We start from the raw sequence: 27,723 nt of genomic DNA, 5'->3' as shown, positions 1-27,723 counted from the left end.
TGTGGGAGGGGTGTGGGGGGGGTGGGGCAGGGCAGGGGAGTGTGGGGCAGGGCAGGGCAGGGCAGGGGGGGGGTGTGCGCAGGCTTGAGGGCAAGCAGGGCAATATCGTGCACTTCAATACAACTGTTTATATTTATATACTAGAACTAAACGCTAAATAAAATAAAATATTAATCTTACAGAATTCTAAAACTTTCCACACATATAAAACTTGGTAAGGACTGTGAAAGTTTCTCAGCCTGAAGCTTGAAATAAGATAGGATTAATAATTAAGTATTTAATAAGAACTTGCTCCCTACCCACCAAGACTACAGACCTGAACTTGATAAATTAAACAAACAGTCATTAAAATTTTGTCTCGTGTGAGTGAAGGAGAAGGAATTAACTGTACTGACTTATACATGGATGACGAATTGTGAATGTTGCTCTAGGTTTTACCACGGTGACCTTGACCTTGGCCACAGTGACCTTGACCTTGGATATGGTGACCTTGACCTTGGCCACAGTGACCTTGACCTCAGTGACCCTGACTTTGATTAATGGTTCTTAAAAAAAATTGATGAATATAATAAACAGACATGTAACACACACACACACACACACACACACACACACACACACACACACACACACACACGTCACAGACCACAAGATATTTCCCTCTTAGGTTTTAACAAATATATTTCATACTACTCTCCTCCCTCCCTCCCTCCTCCCTCCCTCCTCCACCTCCCTCCCTCCCCACCTCCTCCCTCCACCCCTCTCTCACCCCTCTTCCTCCCCCTCCCTCTGTGTCCACGAACGCGTATTGAACTTCAAATATTCAGTTGAACTTTGCTCGTAACTCGTGCAGTATTCAGACACCGGCCCGGGTTTTCAGGCCGTGTTCTTTGTCCCTTCCTTTATTCACTTCCTTCATTCACTTCTTTCATTTTTTTTCACTAATAAATATTGTTTTGTTTTTTCTACTGTTGTGTACATTTTGTTTTCTTTTGTTTCACTTTGTCTGCTTACATTACATAATATTAAGAATGATAACTGTTTTGTGGTGTGTGTGTGTGTGTGTGTGTGTGTGTGTGTGTGTGTGTGTGTGTGTGTGTGTGTGTGTGTGTGTGTGTGTGTGTGTGTGTGTGTGTGTGTGTGTGTGTGTTCCACTTTGTTTTTATTTGTTTTAATCTGTCTATTATTGTGCTTTTATTGACTTGTTCACCTCCGTCAGTTAGTCTTTATTGAATATCATAAACGTAAAATGATAAAGTAATTACGTATTATATAAGAGTGTTGTCGTCTCTTGAGTTTACTGATGACGAGTAGAGGAAAAAACTTATTATTATCTTCCAGTTTATATATATTTTTATATATTACTTATGTGTTTATTACCTAACCTAACCTAACCTAACTTTACCTAACCTAACCTAACCTAACCTAACCTAACCTAACCTAACCTAACCTAGCTTAAGAGGAGGAGTTAACTAATTTCAGGTTATTTGTTCACCAGAGAGAATTGTTACGGTGACCAAAATTAGCTAAAATAGATTAATTTAGCTTCGTATAACAATCAAAATTAACTGAAATTAGCTAAATTTACCCCATATGGTGACCAAAATTTGCTTTGATTAGTTGAAATAACCTCACATGGTAATCAAAATAACTTTATAAAATTCAGTCATATACGATGGTCAGAATTAGTTGGAATTAGTTAAAACAGGTCACGTATTTTGACTCGACTCACTTCACAGTTATATCCTTACTCCCTAATCCAACAAATCTATTCTCCCCTCATGTTCCTACTCACTTTACTCATCAACTCACTCTACTCAACTCACTCAACTCATCAACTCTATCAATGGGGAGCTGTGTATAGCGGCCCCAGGAGCCTGTCAGTGAGTTGGAATTTGTAAGACGAGAAAGTTATGTTGTATGTAGAGGAATTTGTTGAGTGCAGGAGAGAGGACCGGAATGTGTACTCTCTCTCTCTCTCTCCTCCATCTCTTCCCTCTCCCTCTCACCCATTTCTTCCCTCATATCTCTCCTTCTCATCCATCTCATCTCCCTCCTTCTCATCCAACTCTTCTCTCTCATCTCCCTCCTTCTCATCCAACTCTTCCCTCTCACCTCTCTCCTCATCCATCTCTTCCCTCTCCTCTCTCTCCTTCTCCTTCCAACTCTTCCCTCTCACCTCTCTCCCTCTCATCCATCTCTTCCCTCTCATCTCTCTCCTCCTCCATCTCTTCCCTCTCCTCTCTCTCCTTCTCCTCCATCTCTTCCCTCTCACCTCTCTCCCTCTCATCCCTCTCCCCAAATGAGGGAGATCAGGTTTATCTTGGTTCATTAGTCGCTGGGAAATCCCCCTCTGTGCTCTTGGCCAGATTATCTCCCTTCATTAATCTCCTTTATTAATAGGTCTTAAGCTCCCTTACTGATCGGTCTTAACCCCCCTTGCTGATCGGTCTTAACCTCCCTTACTGTTCCGTCTTAAGCTCCCTTACTGGTCGGTCTTAACCCCCCTTGCTGATCGGTCTTAACCTCTCTTACTGATCGGTCTTAAGCCCCCTTGAATTTCGGTAAGAAAACTAATCTCCCGTATCATGTAGGTTTTATTCTCCCTCACTGATAGGTCATTATCTCCCTTATCGATAAATAGTCTCCCTAATCTATGGGTTTGGGCTTTTTTCATCTCCCTCATCGATAGTTAGTCTCCATTACTAGTTGGGTCACTTATTGGCAGGATTTAAGCTCCCTTTTCGGTAGGTTTTAATCTCCCTTATCTAGGACTTAACATTTTTATTCTCCCTCATTGATAAATAACCTCACTTATCTTTAAGGCCAAAACATATTAACCTGTAATTAAACTCCCTAATAATTTGGTCTCAAACTCCCTGAACGATGCTCGTAAACTCCCTTATCGTTGGTCTTAAACTCCCTTAGCGTTAATTAATCTGCCTTCATTACTGGTCCTAAATTAAACGCCCTTGCCTATAATTAATCTCCCTTATTGGTACATCTTAATCTCCCTCATACACACATCTTTCTCTCCCTCAGATACATCTTACTCTCCCTTATACATACATCTTACTCTCCTTAACGACTGGGTCTTAAACAAGATCAATATCTCCCTTATTGATAGTTATTAAGCTCCCTTATCGTTAATTAATCTCCCTGGCGGATAGGTTCTTGTAATTTAACTTGTAATTGTGTATGGTGACTTGGTGATAATTGTGTATGGTGAGTCTTGCTGACTATTGTGTATGGTGACGTGATTAATATTGTATATAGTGACTTGTGTATGGTGACTCTTGGTTCCTATTACTTATGGTGACTTATAGTGACCAGTAGATATGGTGACTCACTTGTTTTTAAAATTAAACATTTGAAATGAGTGGTAAAGTCTCTCTCTCTCTCTCTCTCTCTCTCTCTCTCTCTCTCTCTCTCTCTCTCTCTCTCTCTCTCTCTCTCTCTCTCTCTCTCTCTCTCTCTCTCTCTCTCTCTCTCTCTCTCTCTCTCTCTCTCTCTCTCTCTCTCTCATCCCTTACTCCTTTCCATCCATCCTACTCCTTCTTTTCTTCCTTACACCCTCTTACTCCTTTTCTTCCTCTTTCCTTCCTTCCTTCCTTCCTTCCTTCCTCCTTTATCAGCTATCAGCTATGTACACGACTCCAACAACAACAAATGATAAAGAGAGGGGAATAAAGAGGGAAGGGAAGGATGACGAAGGGGAAGAGGGGAGAGAAGAGGGGATTATAAGGGGAAGGGGAAAGGGTAGGGGTTGAAGGGAGAGGGTATGAAAGGGAAGGGAAAAGGATAATGGATGAATGGAGGGGAGATGAAACTGGAAGGGAAAGCGGGTAAGGAATAAGAGATGAAGAGAGAGGAAGACGAATAGGAAAGAAGAGAAGGGATAAAGAGGGAAGGGGAGGAAAAACGAAGGGGGAAATAAGAGGGGGGGGTAGGGGAGGGGGTTCAGAGATGTCATTAGAAATCAATTTAACTTTTTAATTCAATGTTGGCAAAATTAGGTCCAGCCACCTCCAGCACACGCCCAAAAGACTCCCGTAATGGCAAACCAGCTTTACTGCCCAAGGTTTTACGTGAGTTTCATATCTGGGGAAGTTAAGAAAAAAATCTAAGTTTTTTTTTTTTGGGTTCAGTGGAGGTGTGGGTGGGGGTGTGGATAGGTGGGGAATGTGGATTGGTAGAGTGTGGATAGGTGGGGTGTGGATTGGTGGGGGTTTGGATTGGTGGGGTGTGGATTGGTGGGGTGTGTGGATTGGTGGGGGTTGTGGATAGGTGGGGGTGTGGTTGGTGGGGGTGTGGATTGGTGGGGTGTGGATTGGTGGGGGTGTGGATAGGTGGGGGTGTGGATTGGTGGGGCGGTGAGGATCGGTTGGGATGGGGGTGATGGTTTAAAGGGGTGGGAGTGGTTTAAAAGGCTGAGGGTGTGGATACTGGTGGTGATGAGGGTATGGGTGCTGCTGGTGGTGATGAGGGTGTGGATGTTGGTGGTGATGATGAGTGTATGGATGGTGTTTTTTTGTAATTTGAATCCTGACGCGGACAGCAGCTAGTTTATTGTGCACCCCATACTTATCCTGTGAGCAGTAGTGCAAAAAAGGTCACAGAGCAGAGGTCACAAAGGGTGTTTATCGGACCCCAGTGGTCAGGATATTGTGGCGTTGAGCATTACAGAGTATTTCCAGTACATTGTTTGTTTATTTCGGTACATAGAAGTTTACTTAGCTACTATAGATGCGAAGTGTAGATACAGCTTTAGTATATCAGGTATCTTGCCGTCAGAGATAAAGTGCTGTGCCATTGTATAAACAGTGTGCCTGGATCTGTCCCTAAAAGGCTCTATTTTGTAAGACGTAGTGTTGGAGTGTGTGGCCATATGTCTGGTCGCACACTTTACATTTAGTTTTATTCACATATGGTTGAGTGACATTCTGCCAGAGGTACTACGACATCTTGTTATTTGCTCCATATATTGTTTATGATTCACTTGATACTTGTGTTATGGTGGTGAAGATGTGAGTGGTGGTGAGTGTGATGGTGGTGATGAGGGTGTAGGTGCTGGTGGTGGTGAGGGAGTAGGTGATGGTGGTGGTGAGGGAGTAGGTGCTGGTGGTGAGGTGTAGGTGATGGTGGTGGTGAGGTGTAGGTGAGAGTGCCAGGACGAAGGAGCAAATGCAGTGTTTATGTGTGAAGGAAGAATTGGGGGGAGGTATACTTAAAAGTGGTTGAAAACTGGAAAGGAGGAAGGAAGGAAAAGGAAGGAAAGGAGAAAGGAAAGGAAGGAGTAAAAGAAATGGAAAAGGGAAGGAGGAGGAAAAGGAGAAAGAAAGGAGAAAGGAGCAGGAGGAGGCAAAAGGAAGGAGAGAACAGAATAATAGCTCGACTGTAGTAAATTCCCTGAAAATAAGAAGAGCAAAGAGAAAAATACAATGTTCCTTTAATGGCTCAGTGTCCCCTTTAATGTCTCAGTGTCCCCTTTAATGCCTCAATTGTCCTTTAAAGTTTCAGTGTCCCCTTTAATGTCTCAGTGTCCCTTTAATGCGCAATGTTCCTTTACAATGCCTCAGTGTTCCTTTAAGGTCTCAGTGTCCCCTTTAAAATTTCAGTGTCCCCTTTAATGCCCCAGTGTTCCCTTTAATGTCTCAGTGTCCCCTTTAAAGTCTCAGTGTCCCCTTTAACTCCTCTATTGAAGTATGTAGCTTTTAAATCTCTCTCACACACACACACACACACACACACACACACACACACACACACACACACCCTCGTCAGGGCCGTCCACTCCACACCACTAATTTGGTGAACCGCTCATTTATACGGCATATTTTAAGCTGCTAATTGGGACGATCACATTAAGGGCCCATCTTCTACCCTCCCAATTACCGAGGCCTAACTTGGCAGTCTCTATGTCAACACACTTACTTGGGAAGGTGTATTTAAAGAGGATTTTGGGGGGGTTCTTGTTCTTGTTCTTGTTCTTCCTGTTTTTCCTTCTTGTTCTTGTTGTTCTTCTTCTTGTTCTTTTCCTTTCTCTTGTTCTTTTTCTTCTTGTTCTTGTTTTTGTTCTTCTTTTTTCTTTTCTCTTCCTTTTTCTTGTTCTTTTTCTTCTTGCTCTTGTTCTTCTTCTTGTTCTTCTTTTTCTTGTTCTTCTTCTTGTTCTTCTTCACGTTCATCTTCAACTTCTTATTCTTCTCATTATCATTATTCTTATTCTTATTGAACCATCAGCTTTAATTAATCGGTTTAATTTATTTTCTAAGATAATTATCGAAGTCTTTGTTTATTTTCAATTATTGTTTATTTATTACCTCATTTATCGACCCTAATTGTCCTAGTTCATTGTACCCAAACATTCATTAGCTGTACCAAATACGTAGAATTTGTACCATTATTTATAAACCAAAAAATTAAGTTATACCAAAAAGATCCTCCTTATTTCATCCCATTCTATCCTATTTATCTATATTTCCCTACCCCCTATCCCCTACCCCTCTCCCGTATCCCCTTCCCCCTATTCCCTTCCCCCTATCCTTTATCCCCCTATCCCCTTCTCCCTATACCCAAACCCTCCTATCCCCTACCCCCTTATCCCCTACCCCCCTTATCCCTACTATCCCTACCCCCTATCTATCACATATCCCCCTTCCCCTTTCCCCCCCACGTGCCCATGCCCGGTTTCAGGATGCTTAGCTTTAATATGGGTAATAGGGTGGGTATTAAATTTCAGAGGGATGGACTTGCTATGGTATAACGAGGCTATTAGGTAGAATATCGTAATTAGTGTTAGAGAGAGAGAGAGAGTCCGCTGTCTCTAGCTCCGTGTACTGCCTTGGTGATTTGGTGATTATATCTGGCATCAATCACGTCTTGGTCACCCTTATACCTGTCAGCATCGTCTTCCTCCATATACAGGTGTTGAGGACGATAAATACAGGTACTTTCATATAAATTGGTGTAATATAACAAAATAGTTACTGAAAATATACGTTTTTTTTTTATATTTTATCATTAACTTTATGATATAATTACGGAGGTGGTAATAAATAAACACAGAAGAAGTATTGTTAGTGAGGTATAACAAGGCCGCCAAGTTTTAGATTAATTAGCCCTGTATGGATGGACGGATGATTAATTGTTAATTGTTTGCAAGAAAGAAGAAGAAAGTCAGGAAAAACAATTTATTTCCAAGTACACACACACACACACACACACACACACACACACACACACACACACACATACACACACACACACACACACACACACACACACACATACACACACACACACACACATACACACACATACACACACACACACACACACACACACACACACACACACACACACACACACACACACACACACACACACACACATACACACACACACATACACACACACACACACACACACACACACACACACACACACACACACACACACACACACACACACACATTAATTAGTTTTAGGTTAAGTTAGGTTTTAATTGGTTAAGTTAAGGAGGGTTGGTTAGGAGTTAGGTTGGGATTAGGTTAGGTTAAGTCGTTGGCTCCAGTCATCACCAGTCATTACAAGCAGAATCCAATCCTAATGGGCCCGTAGTCTTAATGGGCCCTCAGTCCTAGTGGGTCCTCAGTCCTAGTGGTCCCTCAGTCCTAATGGGCCCTCAGTCCTAATGGGCCCTCAGTCCTAATGGGCCCTCAGTCCTAATCGTAAAGTTAGGTTGGGGCCTAGTAGGACTTGGACTCTCATTTGACCTGCAGGACCGCGTGTATCCCAAGAGCTTTATGGACACATATACATGGTAATAAATCTGTATAAAGAGATAAAAGTGAAAATAGATGGAGAGATTGTACCAGATAGAGAGAGAGAGAGAGAGAGAGAGAGAGAGAGAGAAAGAGGAACCAAAAGACTGAGTGATGATAGACATAGAGAGAGAGAATCACAACTGAAAACCAAAAAGTCCCTCAGATAGACGTCGAATCATTCATCACTCAGGAGGCGTGAAAAATACCCGACCGACTTGAAAGAGATTGTGAAGTAAAGAAGAAGAAAAAAAATGAATAATGAATAAAGATACACAAATGCAATGAAATATATCACCCACCCCCCCTCCCAAATAACGTCTGTATACGAAAGCAGTGAAATATATCTTTATTTTATTTTTTTTCCCTTGACACTCGAGGAATATAGAATTTGGTTATATATGAGAAGGAAAATATATGGTTTGGTTATATTTAAGGGGAAAATTATAGGATTTGGTTATACAAGAGGGGCGGAATATACACATTCTGTCTTAATAAATATTGCCTAACCTAACCTAACCAAACCTAAATCGATACTAAACTCATGCCTTTTTAGATTAATGACCAATCAGAGAACACATACACCACCTCCCCCTCCAAGCCCGCATATGTGTGGTTTTTGCAAAAGTTTCTCCCTTCTCTTTGTTTTTAATGAGTGAGTTTTACCCTCTGGAGATAATTGGTGAGGAGAGAAGGTGATGGTCGAGGTGTGTGATTGGCAGACTCACCACCAATCATAGGGCGTGGATCTTAGCACAGTTGACAATAGTGAATACGACACGACACACGATACGACACGACGATACGATACGACACACGACACGATACGATACGACGCGATACGATACGATATGACACGATACACGACACCACACGACACGACACACGACACGATACGATACGATACGACTTTTGATGATACAATATCACACGATACGACACGACGATACGATACGACACACGACACGATACGATACGACGCGATACGATACGATATGACACGATACACGACACCACACGACACGACACACGACACGATACGATACGATACGACACGATACGATATGACACGACACACGACACTATAGGTGAGTAACTATGACGTTTGAAAGAGAGCTCCAGTGTTGCCGGGAATTTTGCAACATTACTGTAATCCGTAAATTACCGGGATCATTAATATTACCCAGTACTGTGATTTAACCCCTTGTGTACTGTGACTTAACCCCTTGTGTACTGTGATTTAACCCCTTGTGTACTGTGATTTAACCCCTTGTGTACTGTGATTTAACCCCTTGTGTACTGTGATTTAACCCCTTGTGTATTGTGATTTAACCCCTTGTGTACTGTGATTTAACCCCTTGTGTACTGTGATTTAATCCCTTGTGTACTGTGATTTAACCCCTTGTGTACTGTGATTTAACCCCTTGTGTACTGTGATTTAACCCCTTGTGTACTGTGATTTAACCCCTTGTGTACTGTGATTTAATCCCTTGTGTACTGTGATTTAACCTCTTGTGTACTGTGATTTAACCCCTTGTGTACTGTGATTTAACCCCTTGTGTACTGTGATTTAACCCCTTGTGTACTGTGATTTAACCCCTTGTGTACTGTGATTTAACCCCTTGTGTGCTGTAAATTAGCCCCGTACTCAGGGATTAAATAAATTATCGTACTCAGGTGTTTATGAAGTTATCGTCCTCGGGGATAAAGAAGTTATCGTACTCACGGGGTTAAATTATCGTACTTAAGGGGTCAAGTAACTTATCGTACTCAGGGGGGTGAGAGATAAACACTGAGAAACATACGAGAAAAAATACCGGTGTGAATTTGTTTATGGTTCAACAGCCCGTAAAAGTGTGAGTGATCCAGGCGTCGGATTCCCAGAGGTTCGTAAGTTATACCCCCTGACCCCGCTCCCCGCCCCAACGAACCCCGCCCCAACGAACCCCGCCCCAACGAATCCCGCTCCAACACTCCTCCCTCAACGCCGTCTGGCTCCAACGTCCCCACCCACACAACGCTCCAACATTCTCTCGCCCCCTGCCCCAACGCCCAAGCCTCTTAATGCCCCCCTACCCTAACGATACCCACCCCCATGCCCCCTGCCCCAACGCCCCTCCATCCCAACGCCCCCACCTCATCGTCTCCCCCCCCAAGTTCCCCCCTCCCCCAAATACCCCACGCCCCAATACCCCCATGACGTCAGAAATTACACTGAGACTCTAGACAAAGATATATATTATGTAGTAGGATCACAATATTAACTTACGTACATCCTGGAATATATGATCGAGACTCACACACACACACACACACACACACACACACACACACACACACACACACACACACACACACACACACACACACACACACACACACACACACACACACACACACACACAAAACACACACACACAACACCCACACGTATGATGGAATATACTCTGTGAGGGATAATGAATACAGTAGAATGTGAGCAGTAGATGACTTGGAAGTAAAACATAAATATAACCTTTACCCCTCCCAAAAATAACCATTCAAATTACACGAATATTCTACTTTAACTAAATAATTACACATTTAACGTTTGTGGATGTGGGGGGAACGTGGGTGAGGAGGGATATGGGGGAGAAGGACGTGGGTGAGGAGGGATTAGGGGAGGACGTGTGAGGAGGTTATGGGGAGGGAGGAAGGACATGGGCGAGGGAGGAGATTATGGGGAAGGACGTGGGTGAGGGAAGGTGGGGGGAGGACGATGGTGAGGGAGGTTATGGGGGAGGAGGGACGTGGGTGAGGGAGGTTAGGGGAGGACGTGGGTGAGGGAGGTTATGGGGAGAGGGACGTGGGTGAGGGAGGTTGGGGGGGAGAGGACGTGGGTGTGAGGGAGGTTGGGGGAAGGACGTGGGTGAGGGAGGTTGGGGGAGGGACGTGGGTGAGGGAGGTTATGGGGGAAGGACGTGGGTGAGGGAGGTTAGGGGAGAGGACATTGGGTGAGGGAGGTTAGGGGGAGAGGACGTGGGTGAGGGAGGTTAGGGGAGAGGACGTGGGTGAGGGAGGTTGGAAGATCAGGGGTGGGAGTCTCTCACTAAAACCTCTCTCAAAGCCTCTAACTCTACACTGTATAATGATATAATTCGGGATATGCAAATCAGTCTGTCTTGTGTTCTCCTCACCTCACACCCCGGGAGGTTCTTACAAAATATAGGGATGTGGAGGAGGGAGGGAGGGAGGGTGGTAATAGTTAGTTATACTGTACGTTGTTCTGCTCGGCTCAGGGCAGAAATATCGCCCCACTCCTGATAATTTCCGCCCTAATTCTCGTTGAAAGTATCGTTTTCCACGCGATCGTACAAGCACCACCCCCACCTCTCTCTGTTCTATCTATCTATCTCTCTATCTATCTATCTATCTATCTATCTATCTATCTATCTATCTATCTATCTATCTATCTATCTATCTCTCTATCTCTCTATCTATCTATCTATCTATCTATCTATCTATCTATCTATCTATCTATCTATCTATCTATCTCAAGCCCATGATGTCTTCTGACTGTGTGTGTATGATGATGATAATGATGGTGATGATGATTGATGATGGTGATGATGATTGATGATGATGACAACAGATACTCTTTGAAATATTACCAAATAAATGAGTTTATATTTATTCATACTTTGCTGCTGTTAATCATCATATACACAGGTTGTTTATCTGAGACAACTATAAGCCACACTGTTGGAATCTACTGTACATAGTTTACTGACTACAACACTTGGAAGGTGTCGAGGGAGTGATAGTGATACGTGGAGTGAAACAGCCGTAGAGTTTTGTACAATTCAATCTATTTAACTGTGTAATGTGATCCAGTTGCCTTCTTACAGTAAATTACATACATACATACATACATACATACATGGTAGGTACTGTAAGCAGGCAGGTATATCAAACACTAAATAAATAAAGAGATAAAAATAACCCCAATGTGTGTATAGAAGATGGTGTAGAAAAAATTTAATAAAGACAGAGAAACTAGGTGACATTTTTCTTCCTCTTATAGTTTGCTGAATATCACGAGATAATTACGTTGTTAATGTCAGCGGATCATCAGTGTGTGTGTGTGTGTGTGTGTGTGTGTGTGTGTGTTGTGAAGGTGTGGACTGTTGACGTAGCTCTACCGCTTCTGTGTTCCTAGAGAGACCCGTTATTCCGCCTAGATAAGCACCTAAGATCTGAGTGAATGAGTGTAACCTAACCTAACCTGAAATGAGTGGACGTAATCTACACCTAATCTAATCTTATTAACTCTAATCCCATTTTCCCCTCATTCTTACCTATTCCACCTTGTTCCTACTCATGCCTATTTATTCCAGCCCATTCCTCCCTTTTCCTACTTATTCCAGCCTATTCCAACCTATTTCCCCTCAGCTCTAGCCCACCCTATTTCCTCTCAGGTCTGGGGCTCTTCTCAGCAAAATTACTCAACGATTCCAAGGAATGTTGAAATACTCCTTTACAACCGAGACGGTCCAGATTAGTTTCTTGACTGTGCAATGGATCTTGTTGCAGAGAAGGAATCGTCGTTGTGATTGTGAATCTTTCATGCACGCCGCCGTCTGTCGAGATGACAAGGGAGGAAGAAACGTAATCATATACAGTATATATATATATATTCTTATTCAGGTTTTTGGCAAGAGTATTAGAACACTGTTGGTACCGTGGTAGCAGCTCGTCACCATAAAGTAAACATACACTTGTGCTTTCTCAGTATTCAGTTGTGGCTCAACACTTCAGTATACTGACTTGGATCTTGATCAATACTGTAGCTCATTCACTGAGACACAGTCATCATGCAAGGCCTCCACAGTGTTGCCAGACATCATGACTCCGGCACAATTATCCAAGATTATACCAAGTTTGTATTTCTCCTCAGTTACCACAACCACCTGCTATTGTTACCGTGAGGAACTCATACATTATAGGAGGCTTTAGGTGAGTGTTAGACCGTCCTGTGGTGTGATGATCTGGGACGTTCTCTGTGTAGTGTGTAGTGTGAGTGTAGTGAGGGTATAGTGTGGGTGTAGTGAGGGTATAGTGTAGTGTGGGTGTAGTGAGGGTATAGTGTAGTGTGGGTGTAGTGAGGGTATAGTGTGGGTGTAATGAGGGTATAGTGTATAGTGTGGGTGTAGTGAGGGTATAGTGTGTAGTGAGGGTATAGTGTATAGTGTGGGTGTAATGAGGGTATAGTGTGGGTGTAGTAAGGGTATAGTGTGGGTGTAGTGAGGGTATAGTGTGGGTGTAGTAAGGGTATAGTGTATATTATAGGTGTAGTGAGGGTATAGTGTGGGTGTAGTGTGTTGCGTTCAGTCAAAGGATATACGTGTATATTTAATCTCTCACTTTCCTTTTCACACTCACTCTCACATTCAGTGTTTCCTTTCGCGCTCAATCTCTCTTTCACTCTGACTTTCACACCTAGACTCAATCTCACTTTCACGCTCGCTGCCTTACCTATACTCTCACAACCAGCCCTCACTCTCTCACACCCACCCCTCACTCTCTCACACCCACCCCTCACTCTCTCACACCCACCCCTCACTCTCACACCCAGCCCTCACCAGGATGCCCTCACCAGGATGATATTGTAATTACTGGTGATAACTAGTAAAAGGAAGTTATTTAAATCAGGTGACTAGTAAATAATAAAGCATTGGCTGTTATAATAGGAAGGAATCATTATTTTGAGGATAAATTGTTTACATGGTTCATTTACAGGTTCAATAATACATAGTACGTAATACATAATACATATTGCACAATTCATAGTACCTGATCTATACATATCAATATCAACCAGTGGTATTTAAGTCTCAATGAAGATGTTTAATTTAATACACTTCTTTTATTTCTTATATGTTTAATTGATTATTTTATGTTCTCTTTCGTTCCATCACTCGTACTGTCAACACTTCCTGGTTGCTTTAGTCAGCCCTATACCCGCCTTTCCTGACTGACTTTCTGAGGGATCATTTTCCTCAGGTGATCTTGTTCCATAGTTTCTACCTGGCAGTAGGGTCCCTCTCTCGTGCGGCGCTGCCAGTATGAGGTGTAGTTCCTCCGTGACAGTCTGGGTGTTAGGGAGCACACGGGGGGTACAACACCTGTCACCTGACCACTCCTTGCTCACCTGTGTTTCATATATACATTTTATTCCTAACAAAAAAATATATATTTTTTGGTCCAGTTTCCCGACCAACCGATCATGTTTTTCCCTCGCCAACTCTAAACTTTTTTCACCGTTAAATAAATAAATAAATGAATAAATAAATCAATATGTCAAATACACACGTTAAAAATTAAACAAAATTAGCTGTAAATGCTGCCATTTTTACCACCATTTACAGTACAGCGCTTATTGGGTCACACAAACAAGTGGTTTAAAACAAATGTTCACTTAACTTTACCCTTTTTGTCAAAGCTGATAAGTGGGAGGCGGAGGGGGGGGGGGCGCATTCTGTTTTTGTTTAAATGTGTGTTTTTTTTGTTTTTTTTTAACCATTCAAATCTCTATATGTCTTCGTAAATATATTTACTGTTATAAAGTTAGAGTTTGTACAGTTGCCTCAAAGAGTTCCTTTACCACCTGTGGTGACGTTTACACACGTGTGGCGCGTCGTAATACTAGACTTATGAATGCACAGGTAGTAGTCTTATAACCGTGGAGCTGATTGGTGGACAAGTTCGGGTGCTGGACGCCAGGAGACGGGGTAGAGGGGGTCCCGGCCCCAGAGGTAAGGTGAACACCTTTACACTCGCTCCGTCGTCTGGTTACTGAAGTAACCTGGAAGCTTCTGTGTCTTTGTGAGATGTAGTCATTTCTAAACACTTCCCAAGTCACTTTTACTCTTTATGTATAGAAGAACCTTAATAAAAACACTACAGTATATACAAGCTTAATCATACATGCAAGTTAAGACAGACCGATTTTTTATGAAGACAATTGTGTTTTCTTATCACAGAGGAGTGGTATGGGCCAGTGTGTGTTAGGTTGTTACCACTAAGTTCAGTTTCTCTCTGAGGAGATGTCGTGTTTGGGGTTCACGATACTCATCGTCCCCCGCCTGTGTAACACCCAACATACACGCCACCAGTGAGCAGTCCAACACACACACACAAACAGACATTGTCATTTTTCCATTATTTTTATAATTATCATTTTAGTCAACTGCTAGAGGTCAAAGTTAACGCTTGTCATAATTATCGTTGTTATCAAAATGTGTTATAACATCCAACTTGTGGTTGTGACCTACGGCCGCCACTTTACCAGCCGTGTTGACTAAACTACCAAGTTTTTGTTTCTATCTCATGTTTTGTACAGTTTTCTTACCTGTGTCGTGTCCAATAATAATTAATTCAGGTATTTATGTTCACTCGTGTTACCTTTTCCTCCTCGTCATTTGTGCCACAGCAGACGTGAGGAGGCAAAAACGAGGGAAACAAACCAGAATAATTACTGATTCCCGACAATTTATCTGTATGTTTTTGTTTACATCTGACTAACCATATAAGCTCATGCAGATCATCAAAATACACATGAAAGACTAATTACATAGCTAACCTAACCTAACCTACTTTGGGTAGAATTTGCCTAACATATGATGGTGAACGACGTCACATATGAAACAGAACAAATTGTATCATATAAAAATTAATTGTCATTAAGTTATAGCAATAAATATAAACAGTTAGGCCTATTTGGGAAAAACGTGAGTTGCTTTTTAAACCTAATTGGCCGTTTATCCCTATTTAGCGCGCGCGTGTGTATGTATGTATGTATGTATGTATGTATGTATGTATGTATGTATGTAAATTAATGATAAAGGTGACACTAAGCCTCAGAAAGTAAACAGCAACACAGTGATAATAAACGAGAAAGCATTAAACAAGTAATTAACTAGCGAGTAATTATAAATAAATATCAGTTATTATTATTAATGGTGGAGTTGACATACGGAAATGACAAACAAATAAGCAATCAGTAGTTAACAAGCACAACTGGGGCGCTAACGACGGGTGTTGTCACTTAACACAATATGTAATATGTGTGTGTGTGTGTCTGTCTATTTCTCACTGTCCCTGTCTGTCTCTGTCATTCTGTCTGTCTGTCTGTCTGTCTGTCTGTCTGTTTTTTTTTCTCATTTTATAGGTTATTAGATTCAAATAACAAGACTCTCTCTCTCTCTCTCTCTCTCTCTCTCTCTCTCTCTCTCTCTCTCTCTCTCTCTCTCTCATGTCACCCTAGGACTGTTTTGGTCGAATAATGATGTTGATATTGTTTATGTTGTTCATGTTGTTGTCGTTGGATGTTGTTGTTATTGTTGTTTTTGTTAGTTTGTACTGATTAAAGTTTCTATTAGTGTTGTTATTATTTTTTGTTATTAATGTTATTTCTGTTGATGTTCTTTTTATTATGACTTGTTATTATTGTTGTTATTATTAGTGTTATTATTACTGTTATTGTTGTCGTCACTGTGGTGTTATAGAGCTGGGTATCCTTAGTCCTTTGACACTGATGAATGTAACACTACTGAGGTAAACTATTACTCCCTAGAGAGACGGTCCCTAATGATTGTAGGAGGTCAGAGGTCAAGGCCATTGTTGGTCAAAATTAGAAAAAGAGAATTAAGTGTTTTTTGTACCGTAAGCTTTATTTTTGTATATACAGGTTGAACAGTTGGGATGGGATGGGATGGGAAAGGAAGGGGTGGGATGGGATGGGATGGGATGGGATGGGATGGGATGGGATGGGATGGGATGGAGGCTCACTATTCATACTTCTTGTATACCTGGATATGTATTTCCTGATTAATTCTAACTGCGTTTAATCAGATCCTTATCTGCCTCTTCTGGACTGACTGGTGGATGATTATCGTATGTGAGGGAGTTGCTGCCCACACACTGCTAGGGTCATAACTACAGAGAGAGAGAGAGAGAGAGAGAGAGAGAGAGAGAGAGAGAGAGAGAGAGAACGCCCCTTTATAAACAAGAGAGAAAGAAAGAGGCCGCAAGTACATTTTTGTGTGTGAGAAAGAGAGTGTGTGTGTGTGTGTGTGTGTGTGTGTGTGTGTGTGTGTGTGTGTGTGTGTGTGTGTGTGTGTGTGTGTGTGTGTGTGTGTGTGTGTGTGAGGGGGAGGACTTAGAATGAATAAAAGAATCTCACCTGACTGGTCATCCATCAACTATCCACCTCGCCACTTGACGTTTCCAGATTGACCAAAAAATATTTTCCACCAGTTATCGATCTTTTTCATTCTCCCCTATTCCATTTTCCTTAACGTTAACTCAACTAAGTCATCCATTTTCGACGTGAAATATTTAATGGTTATTCTTCTCTCTCCTCCCCTGTTCCATTTTCTTTAACGTTAGTGGTTATTTATAGGAATTATTAGTGTTTTTTCATCTATCTTCCAGTTCCATTTTCGTTCACATTTCCTCAATTAAATCATCCATTTGTTTATGTTTTTTATTAATTTGTTTTTGTTATATGTGAAATATTTAATGGTTATCCTTCTCGTTCCTCTCTTATCCCGTTTTCTTTAAGGTTAACTCATCTGTAGAGAGAAGGAAAGATAAAATGTAGTTAAGAAGATGGAGACTTTGAGAGATTGATAGATAAATAGATTAGAGAGAGAGAGAGAGAGAGAGAGAGAGATGTGTAAATGGATGGATACTTAGATAGACACATACATAAACAGACAGACAGACACACAGACAGACACACAGACAGACAGACAGACAGACATTTCACCCTGCACTTCACTCACACACACTAAAAGAAACTAAAAAGGTAGGTCAGGTTAGGCTATAATCTGCCGCTACTGATGTTATTAAATATTAATAAGTCATGACCTGGTTCATCTCTTTCGCCTCATCTGACATGACCAGGTAATATCAGAACATGTCAGATGGAAAGTTTAACTCCGCCTGCCTCATCTGATATATTTAGCTATGATTAAAAGATTTATTGATCTCTGGCTGTTCTGATCTGATATTGAGTTTAGGTGAGACTTAAAGAAAACATTTGACTGACTGAAATATGCTGGTCTCTCTCTCTCTCTCTCTCTCTCTCTCTCTCTCTCTCTCTCTCTCTCTCTCTCTCTCTCCTAACCTTATTTATTCAGATATCACTCAGAACAGAACACATCTCAGTGATATCAGAAAAGATCTCAATCACATTTTATTGGTAATACAATCAGTGAACAGATCTAAATCAAATTTCCATTTTTTAATTTAATCGTCGGATATCCTTTCAATTTCTCATTCGTTGGGTCCTTTTGTGAATTAATTTAAACGTCGGCGATAAAAGTGCATTTTCTGTCAATTGGACCTTTCCCCATCGCTAATCTGTCCAGGATGCATGACAAATGGCTTTTCACGGTGTTGGTGATTAAATCAAGCACATCAGTGTCGTTCTCCAAATTACTCTTTTTTTACCGATATATATTTTTTTAGTTTTTAATTTGGATTTTTTTTTCGGGGATTTATTATTTTTAGAGGAATGGTTGTAACCTTTTTTTTATTATTATTAATTCTTGAACTTTTTTTTCTAATTCTCTCCATTAGTCGTTTTGGAATTTATTTTGTATTTATTTTTTTATTTGTTTTAAGTTTTTAATCTGTGGTGATTTTGGGGGACGTTTTAACTCGTTTTGAGAGATGAGTTTGCCTCTTTTTCTTATTACTTTTTAATCGGATTTATTTTTTCATTTTCTATATTAATTGTTTTGGGATTTTTTTTTCTTCAAGTTTAAAATTTCTAAACCTTTTTTATATTTTATTTGTATTTCTTTCTACACTCATCTAACCACATAAATATATTCTGTATGTTTGTTAGTTGAAGATATTAACCCTTACCTGTCGTTTTAAACACCTGTCTTGCAAGAGGTTTCAGTATTCCTTGATCCACCCCATGAAGATTGGGTTAGGTTAGGTTAGGGTAGGTTAGGTTAGGTTAGGGTAGGATAGGGTAGGTTTGGGTAGGTTAGGTTAGGTTATGAGTAAAGGCAATAGTTATATGGTGTTGAGTGATGGTGGGAGGCAGGTGTTGGTGGAGGTTCATTAAACAGGCCAACAATATCTGGCTCATCAGTGCACAATACCTGGCTCATCAGTGCACAATACCTGGCTCATCAGTGCACAATACCTAGTTCAACATTGCACAATATCTAGCTCATTAGTGTACAATACCTGTATCATCAGTGCCACAATACCTGTCTCATCAGTGCCACAATACCTGTCTCATTAGTGCACCTGGACTGTGACGGTGTGGTCAGACTGCTCATGAAACAGTGTATTAAAACTCCTCATTTTTAATTCAAAGTTTTACATAAAGCCTCTCTGAAAATTACATTAATTACTCAAATTATCTCAAACATTCCCAGAAATTGGATTATTTACCTCAGAGATTGGGAGAAAAAAATAGGACACAAAAAAATCAAACAAATCAATCGTTTCAGAAATGTTTGGGGAAAAAAAAGTGGAAAAAATTGGGTGGAAAAATCTGCATGTTCAATTTGCCGGGAGCGAGTTATTGGAGCGAGTTCGTCATCCAGCCAAATACCTGTTGTAGTAACAAGCACAGGTTAACTGCTATTGGTCACCGCCCCGGGGGGTAGAGTAACAAGCACAACAAGTTAACTGTTATTGCTCCGTGCTTAACCTCTGCGTCCACCTCACTCTCTGGGTCAAGTTAGTTACTTAGATCTACCCTGTGTCACACCTGAACCACACACCTGCAATCAGTCGTCAACCAACACCTGAAGGATGTCAAGGGTTGGGCAGTTCGGACCATGAGTCAAATTTGTGTTTTTTATTTATTTATTTTATTTTTTTAGTATTATTATTTTTTGTATAATTTTCAGCCTTATTGAAGTAAATAAGAATATAAATAAAACTGATATAAATATATATTGATAGATAGATAGATAGATAGATAGATAGACAGATAGATAGATAGATAGATAGATAGATAGCATTAATATATTCCCGAACGAACTCACTGGATTTATAGATTCGCGTTGTATCGTCGTGTCCTTTGTGTTCGTGGCCTGTCCGTGGTGTGGACGTGATAAGGGGTGGACGGACGTCGTTAAAACTTGGCCGAGTTATTAGTTCTCCTCTCTCCCCTCTCCTTCTCCTTCTCCTCAACCCCCTTTCTCTTCACTCCCCCTTACCCGTCCCCTCCCCTTCATTCCCGTCCCTTCCATTTCACTCTTGTCTTCTTCCCCCTCCCTCCCGTTCCCTCCCCTCTCACTGTCCCATCCCCCCTCTCTCTCGTCCCCTACCTCTTTACCCCCGTACACCTCCTCTTCCCTCCCGTTCCTTTCCACCTCCCTCCCGGCTCTTCCTTCCTGTCCCCCACCTCTTCCCTCCTGTCCTTTCCCTTCCCTCCCGTTCGCTTCTCCCTCCCTTCCCCCTCCTTCCCACCCCCTTCCCTCCCCCCGCCCTTCCCACCCTCAAGAGCTCAGACGATATTGATAATAGACTCGATGTGATTACTTTAACCTCGAGACTGACGGCATAAGGGAGGGGGGAGGAAGTATCTCGTGTTGGAAGGTATAGAAACTAACTTACTGTGTGTGTTATTATTATTATTATTATTATTATTATTATTATTATTATTATTATTATTATTATTATTATTATTATTATTATTATTATTATTATTATTATTGTTGTTGTTGTTGTTGTTGTTGTTGTTGTTGTTGTTGTTGTTGTTCCGGGTCCTTCTTTCTCCTCCTCCTCCCAGGCCCTGACTCTCCCTCCCAGTTCCGTCTCTACCTCCCTGGTCGTGGGAGGGGGGTGGGTGACTTGTAGTTACGTTTGTGTTCAGAAATTAGTGAAGGCGAGGGAGAAGCGGCGTCACCCACTCTTAGGTAACACGCTAACTTGTCCTCCGTCACCCCCGCATGTGTGGTCCTTCCTCTCCATCATGGACCCGTCGTGTTTTCACCTCAGTTCGTGGATACAGTCGGCCCTGTAGGAACAACCCTTGGTAGTTCACATTGTAGGATAGTTTGGTCGACGGTGTTACTCGGTTTCAGTATTTTTTCTTTCATCTGGTTATTTGAATTGTCCCCAAACGTTGAGCTAAACATTACAGAAGGAAGTTAGTGTATCTATTGGTAAACTGTGGTGTTATTAGTGGTAGGGTGCGGTGCTGTATGGCCGTGTAGGGGCTGCTGGAGAAAATGGTCAAGTTTTTGTGGATTATGACATTAGTCAATTGGTAAAAAGTGGCCAAAACAAACCGGGTTATTGATCAAGTACAATCACGTGATATTGCGAAGTCACAATGTCAACAAACCCATGTACGTTCGACGGCTGATGGTGGAAACGCTCTCCCGTATTTGTTAGTTCAGTGCGAAGTCTGTCGAATCAGGCAGGAAATTGGCCACTTTCTCCACAAAGCGGTGGGCTTAAACTATTTATCGACATCAACAATATATATGAGGATTATAGGAAGAGATTAGAAAAATTTATGTGGTAGGAGTTTGTGATCCAGTCAGTTTAAATCTACTACTTTTTGGAGAAATCTTCGAATATGCTGTTTGATCTGACACCTTGTGGAGTGAACCAGTGAATGGCGACCAGATATATTGACCGCCAGCCGTCGATCGTGCACTAAGAGCCTCTTTGTTTACATTGTCATATCACGCTATCACGAGACTGTGTTATGGACGCCAACCCCTCGGTCTAAAGTTGAATACGTGAGAAGAAGAGAGAAAAAATAAGGTGCAATTTGCCTCATTTAAAAGTTTAAAACCTTTCTGAAAATGAATTTTAAAGTTATCGATGTAATTGCCAAGATAAAAAAAGAAAAGAAAAATGTAGAGACCCAGATTACAGGATTTTGAAATATTTATGTAACTTCATTTTTGTATCCTGGACATCGTGTTATCCCTAGTTGGTAATTAGTGTACAGTTAGACAGCCTCATATGAGTCGCCACCAGTTACTCTTAATAGAACATTCCAGTGAGATAATTGACCTAGTGACTGGTTCAGTGGTCACCAGTTGCAATGGGTCCCAGATCTAATTTGTCACAGCATTTATGCACTTTAATCCCAATGGGCCCCAGTTCTTAATGGACCCCAGTTGATGTGGGCCCGTCCTAATGGACTTATGCATGTGTCCCACTCGAACCTTTTCATCTGCCGGCAAAATTTGCATACTTTTCACCTCTATATACAGTAATGTTGTCACAGTCCAAGTTATTATATTGAGTTTATGATTATTATTATTAAACCTTTTTAGATTTTGTTTAATGTCCAAGTGTATGTTTTGTTGAGGCAGTAGTTGACGACGACACGGTTCACACTCGGGCGGCTGTGTGATTAAACCTTTAGGTGAAGTTGAGCCAACCGGAACTCCCGCAAATGGTCCGTAATGTGTGAGGAGTGAGTTAACAGTGTGAGAAAATAGGAACAAAAAATATTATAAGAATGAGCTATGAGGTTAAAGTTTGCTTATACGTCACTATAATAAAGGATCACTACTCTAATAATAATAAATGTTGTTTACCTGTGTATCAAAGTTCAAGGCGATCTGATTAAGCGAGATATGACGTCTTAGTTTTTAACATTTGACAGCTCTACTGTAGAGGCCAATACGTGTATTAAATTTGGACAATGACGGAGGAAAGACTTGGAGTGAGGCCACATGTTGTGTACGGGAATTGAAGACTCAGAAATGAAGGTAATGAAATTCACATGAAGCATTTATGTGACCCTTGTTTCGTAAGGTAATGGTGGTAATATTGGTATGATGACAGTAATAACAATAACAATAACATTATAATAATAATAATGTAATTTTTTCCCAATTGTTGTCATTTGAGTTCATATCATTATTAACATATCATTATCATCATCATTATCATAATATATTCTCCGTGAACACATTTCAACTGTTGTTGTTTTCAGTTTGAAAAGCAAATCATTTGTACCTGGAAAGTAGAAAAGCATTTATTTTTACATTTATTTTTTTGTTTTTAAGTATAAAAACAGTACAATGCTATACTTTCTGCCTCTCAGACATCTCACTGGAATATTTCCGATGATACATATATATATTTTTGACTATTTTTACACGCATCGTTTCGACAGACGCAGAAAAAAGTGTATAAACATTTTTTTTTCAACTTTTTTATTTTCATTTGTTCTCTATTTATTATTCAATGCCATAGTCTACCTTAACGACTTGGTAAAAATAGGCATTATATATTTTTCACTTTAGTGTTATTGTTGTTTACCAGTTTTACGCACGAGATCGTTTTTTACCGCGAAAATTAAAGTGATTTATGCTATTTCGTCTTTTTTTCCCCCATCTAATGTATCTCTCTCTCTCTCTCTCTCTCTCTCTATCTTTCCCCACAGTGAAAAAAAGAATCTCGATGGAAATGTTTTCGCTGTTGTTGATTTTCAGTTGGATGTGGCACCGCGCTGTGGAGGAATGGTAAACAATGTTATTATTATTAGCCTGGCCAGTGAGGCTCATGGACTGCTTCTCGTGAATTTCATTTCATTTCATTGGGATTATTGTCGATGGTTTTACATGTTAGTCTATCCCAGAGAGAGAGAGAGAGAGAGAGAAGCATACATGATTTTAATTTCATAGCTTTTACCAACAAGGTTTCTGAAAGGTTTAATTTCCCCCTAAAAATTTGCCACGAAGGATGTCGATGAAGTACGTATCATTTACACTAGTTCCAAGATATTTAGAGGTACATAGTTACAGGGGCGTGCTGATGGTATTAAAGTTACGAGGGTGAGCTGGACAAGGCATGGAGGATGATGCCAAACCGAGCTAGTTATTCAGGTATAATGTCTCTGTTAGCTACACCAAAGGCTCATTGGAGATCTGTAAACACACACAGAATAGGTTAGGTTAGAATCTTGCAAGAAGTTATTATTATTATTATTATTTTTATTATTATTATTATTATTATTATTATTATTATTATTATTATTATTATTATTATTATTATTATTCCTTACCATAATTGACCTGCCCACACACACACACAAGGAATAGTTTACCTGATAGTGTTATTATTGTTGTTGTTGTTTATCAGTTCCTCACAGGCTCACCTGTTGACACTGAAATAGAAGACCAATAAACAGTCTTATTTTTGCCTCTTAACTTTGACGCCAAAATATAACTTTTCCTCGGTGAAAGATTTACCTCCAGCTGTTTTCACTGTTGCTATTTTCAAGGTGTTTTGACGTTCACTGTGGACATTGATGGTGTTTGGTGATTAGTTATAAAGTTGTATAAAGTCTGGAAGTATTATATTCGTGTGTTTATTTCGTTTGTTTATTTATTTGGAGAATCGTAGAAAGTGGGGAAGTGGGAGGGGTAACTCAAGCGTGGCAAATCTCAACTTATTGCCCTTTGGCCTTCCTTTGATAATGTCAGCAGGATTCTGGTGCCGCGATTGATGGCATCAATACCGGCTAAAATTGGTTGTTTCCCCGCACACCTGCACAGCTATAGCGCCCGTCCCTCCAGCCAGCCTCCACACACTCCAAAAGATTCCCCGTAATTTTTGTTTCCCTTTTAAGTGTGAAATGGCGCATGGCGTTTTCTTTACGTTAGAGATTTATTTTAATGGCATTTTATCGATTAACCTCTTCCCATTTTTAAGAATTTATGGTTTCTTGTTCTTCAACTCTCATTTCTTTCGTGTATGATAATAATATTTCAGGTATTTTATCCGAGAACTAAATTTATTCAACATTACGAAGAAGCTTATTGGTTGATGATGTGGCGACGCGACTCACTTAACACCCAATCACAGTCTCCAGTTGGTCAGGATGTTAATATATGGGACAGAGTTTAGGTGAGTGAGTTCATGTTGACGTTTGTTGCAGCCTGGACCACTTAAGGGAGTATCTTTACCCTCTGAATGTGTGTGGGGGAAGTGGGTCAAGGTCGAGCTCTCACTGTCACTCCTCAAGTTGATTAGTTCTCCGAGGATGTTATGTGTCGTCCTTATTTTTGTTGTGTCTTTTTTATCCCTCCCTCTTAGACCTTACCGGAGTCCTAGACTGATCACCCTGTCTGTCTGTCTGCCTGTTTGCCTTCGGTGTCTCTATCTCTCTGTCTGTTTTGCCCGTCTTCCTGCCTGGCTGTGCGTCCTTATCCACGTTAGATAATGATGTTTTTTATTCTTTTGTTGTTGTTTCCATACAGTGTCTGGTTTTCTCCTCTTAACACACCCTCCAGTACTGTATTATTATGAATGCAGTTAGTACCTAGTAATAGAGTGATTCTATTATAAATGCGTGTTATTGGTCAAGGTGTATTTTGGTTACATATATACCGTGTCTTTATATATACTGGAGGGCGTCACAACACATAACCTCTCCTGACACACACATCCAACATACACTTTTACACACACCTCGTAAATCGTGGGAGCAGCGGGAGAGCCTGACCCACCCCATCCATCACCACCCCTGTGTGGGTGTCTCCCCTACACCCACTACACCTCCCCTACACCTTCCCTACACCCACTACACCTTCCCTACACCCACTACACCTCCCCTACACCCACTACACCTCCCCTACACCCACTACACCTCCCCTACACCCACTACACCTCCCCAACACCCACTACACCTTCCCTACACCTACTACACCTCGCTACACTCACCTATCACCCATCCTCACCCACCATACACCTGCTACCATTCACCTTAACTACCATACATATACCATCATTAACCTCTCTCCGTCTGTCTTACCCTCACCCTCCCTCCCTCACTCTCCCAGATCCCTCTCCTCCCCTCCCTCACTCTCCCAGTTCCCTCTCCTCCTCCTCCCCTCCCAGTTCCTCTCTGCCTCCTCCTCCAACCCCCCCCTCCCCTCCCCCAGTCTCCCTCTCCCCTCCCCTCTCTCCCCTCTCCCCTCCTCCCCTCTCCCCTCTCCCTTTTCACACATCGCTCTCACTAATTTTCCTCATCCCTCTTCTCTCCAAACGCGCGATGTTCCCTATTTTTTGTGTCTATTCTCTCTGTTTATCTCCACGTGAGAGAACACTGGCGAGGGATGGCCGTTTAGAGTAACCCCTGTCCGCCCGTCTGTCTGTCTTTCTATCTGTTTATCCATCTATCTGTCAATCCACATATCTGTCTATCTCTTTGTTTATCCGTCATTCCATATATCCGTCAACCTGTGTGCCTCTCCATCTATCTATCTATCTATCCGTGTATCTGTCTGCCTATCCGTCCATTAAACTATCCGTCTAATCTGTCCATCCAGAATTGTGGGTATTGACGTAGATAATTTTACCGGGATTAATAACACCTTTTTGGGGTGATTGGCGAATTGCTTTGTAATTAGAGGTATGTATGTATGTATGTATGTATGTATGTATGTATGTATGTATGTATGTATGTATGTATGTATGTATGTATGTATGTATGTATGTATGTATGTATGTAAACCCATAAACAAGGAGACTGGGACAAATATTCTAACTTAACCCTGAAATACATAGATTTATTGTTACATCTTAATTAAACACAGAAAAAAATAATAGTTTGTTGTATTATATCACAGTAAAATAAACATAAAAATAATGAATATATCGTCATTGTTGCATGATTCTGGTGCAACAAAGTGATATTCAACAATTAGTTACCCTTGCAATAAAAGGATCCTCAAGTGCAACACATTATGTAACACATTATTTATCATTGCATGTAATGTGATTTAGGTTGAAACGTAATGATATGCAACAAACTGTTTATCGTTCGTTGCTAGGATGCAAATGACCTCACTGTGGAGTTTTAATATATTTTATTTTAAACTTATATCCCGACACATTTATTCTCCCGGATACACACAAAATATCAAGCTATTTATCGTTGCATGAAATATAATCCGGATGCAACGTAGAGCCATCCACCAAATTGTTTACTATTGCAGGTGTGTAAATTAGTATTAGTGTAGAGCAAGGAGAGGACACCAGACTCACCTGTTGAATTATTAAAGAGCTTTGGTTTATCTCTTTGGTCTTAACTAATTTCCAGAGGTTAAGATTTGTTGCCTGAGTTAACAGATTGAATGTGTTAAATTTTGTCAACAAATCGACGCGTCATAATAGCCATTAAGTGAGATTTAAGGACTAATGTGTGGTGTGGGGGTGAGGGGAGTGGAGACGGAAGGGAGAGTGGGGGAGGGAGGGAGAGTGGGAGAGAGGGGAGAGGGTAGAGAGAGTGGGAAAGAGGGAGGAGGATAAAACGGGAGTGGGGAGGGGAGGGTAGAAGAGACAGACAGACAGACACAAAGTAGGTAAGGGTGAAAGAGAGAGAAAGAGGTGACAGTGAAAAAGAAAGGAAGGGAGAGAAAGAAAGGGAGGTGATGGCACGGAGAGAAAGGGGGATACTGAAAGGGAGAGAGAGAAGGAGAGAAGGGGGGGTATTGGAAGGGAGAGAGAAAGGGAGGCGAGGGAAGAGAGAATGGAAGAAGAATAAAGGGAGAGAAAGAATTGAAAGCTATTGAAGGGAGAGACAAAGGGAGACAGTGAGAGAAGGAGAAGACAAGAAGAGAGAGAGAGAGAGAGAGAGGTATCATGTCATAACCTTCCCCCCTTCAGTAGGTGGAATACCAATGCCAGCCTAACCTAACCTAACCTAACCTAACCTAACCTAACCTAACCTAACCTAACCTAACCTAACCTAACCTGACCTCGTCCAGTTAGCCCAGGTGGTAGTTGATCCAACCTCCACCACCACCACCTGAGACCCTGACTGAGGTGCCGCAGGTGAGGAAGGTGTCAGCACCACACCTGTAATACCTGCTGACCTGTGAACACCACCTTGACGATA

The sequence above is a fragment of the Homarus americanus genome, unplaced genomic scaffold, assembly GCF_018991925.1.
Source record: "Homarus americanus isolate GMGI-L3 unplaced genomic scaffold, GMGI_Hamer_2.0 scaffold15894, whole genome shotgun sequence".
NCBI classification, from domain to species: Eukaryota; Metazoa; Arthropoda; class Malacostraca; order Decapoda; family Nephropidae; genus Homarus; species Homarus americanus.
Note: the sequence above shows the minus strand (reverse complement) of the source record.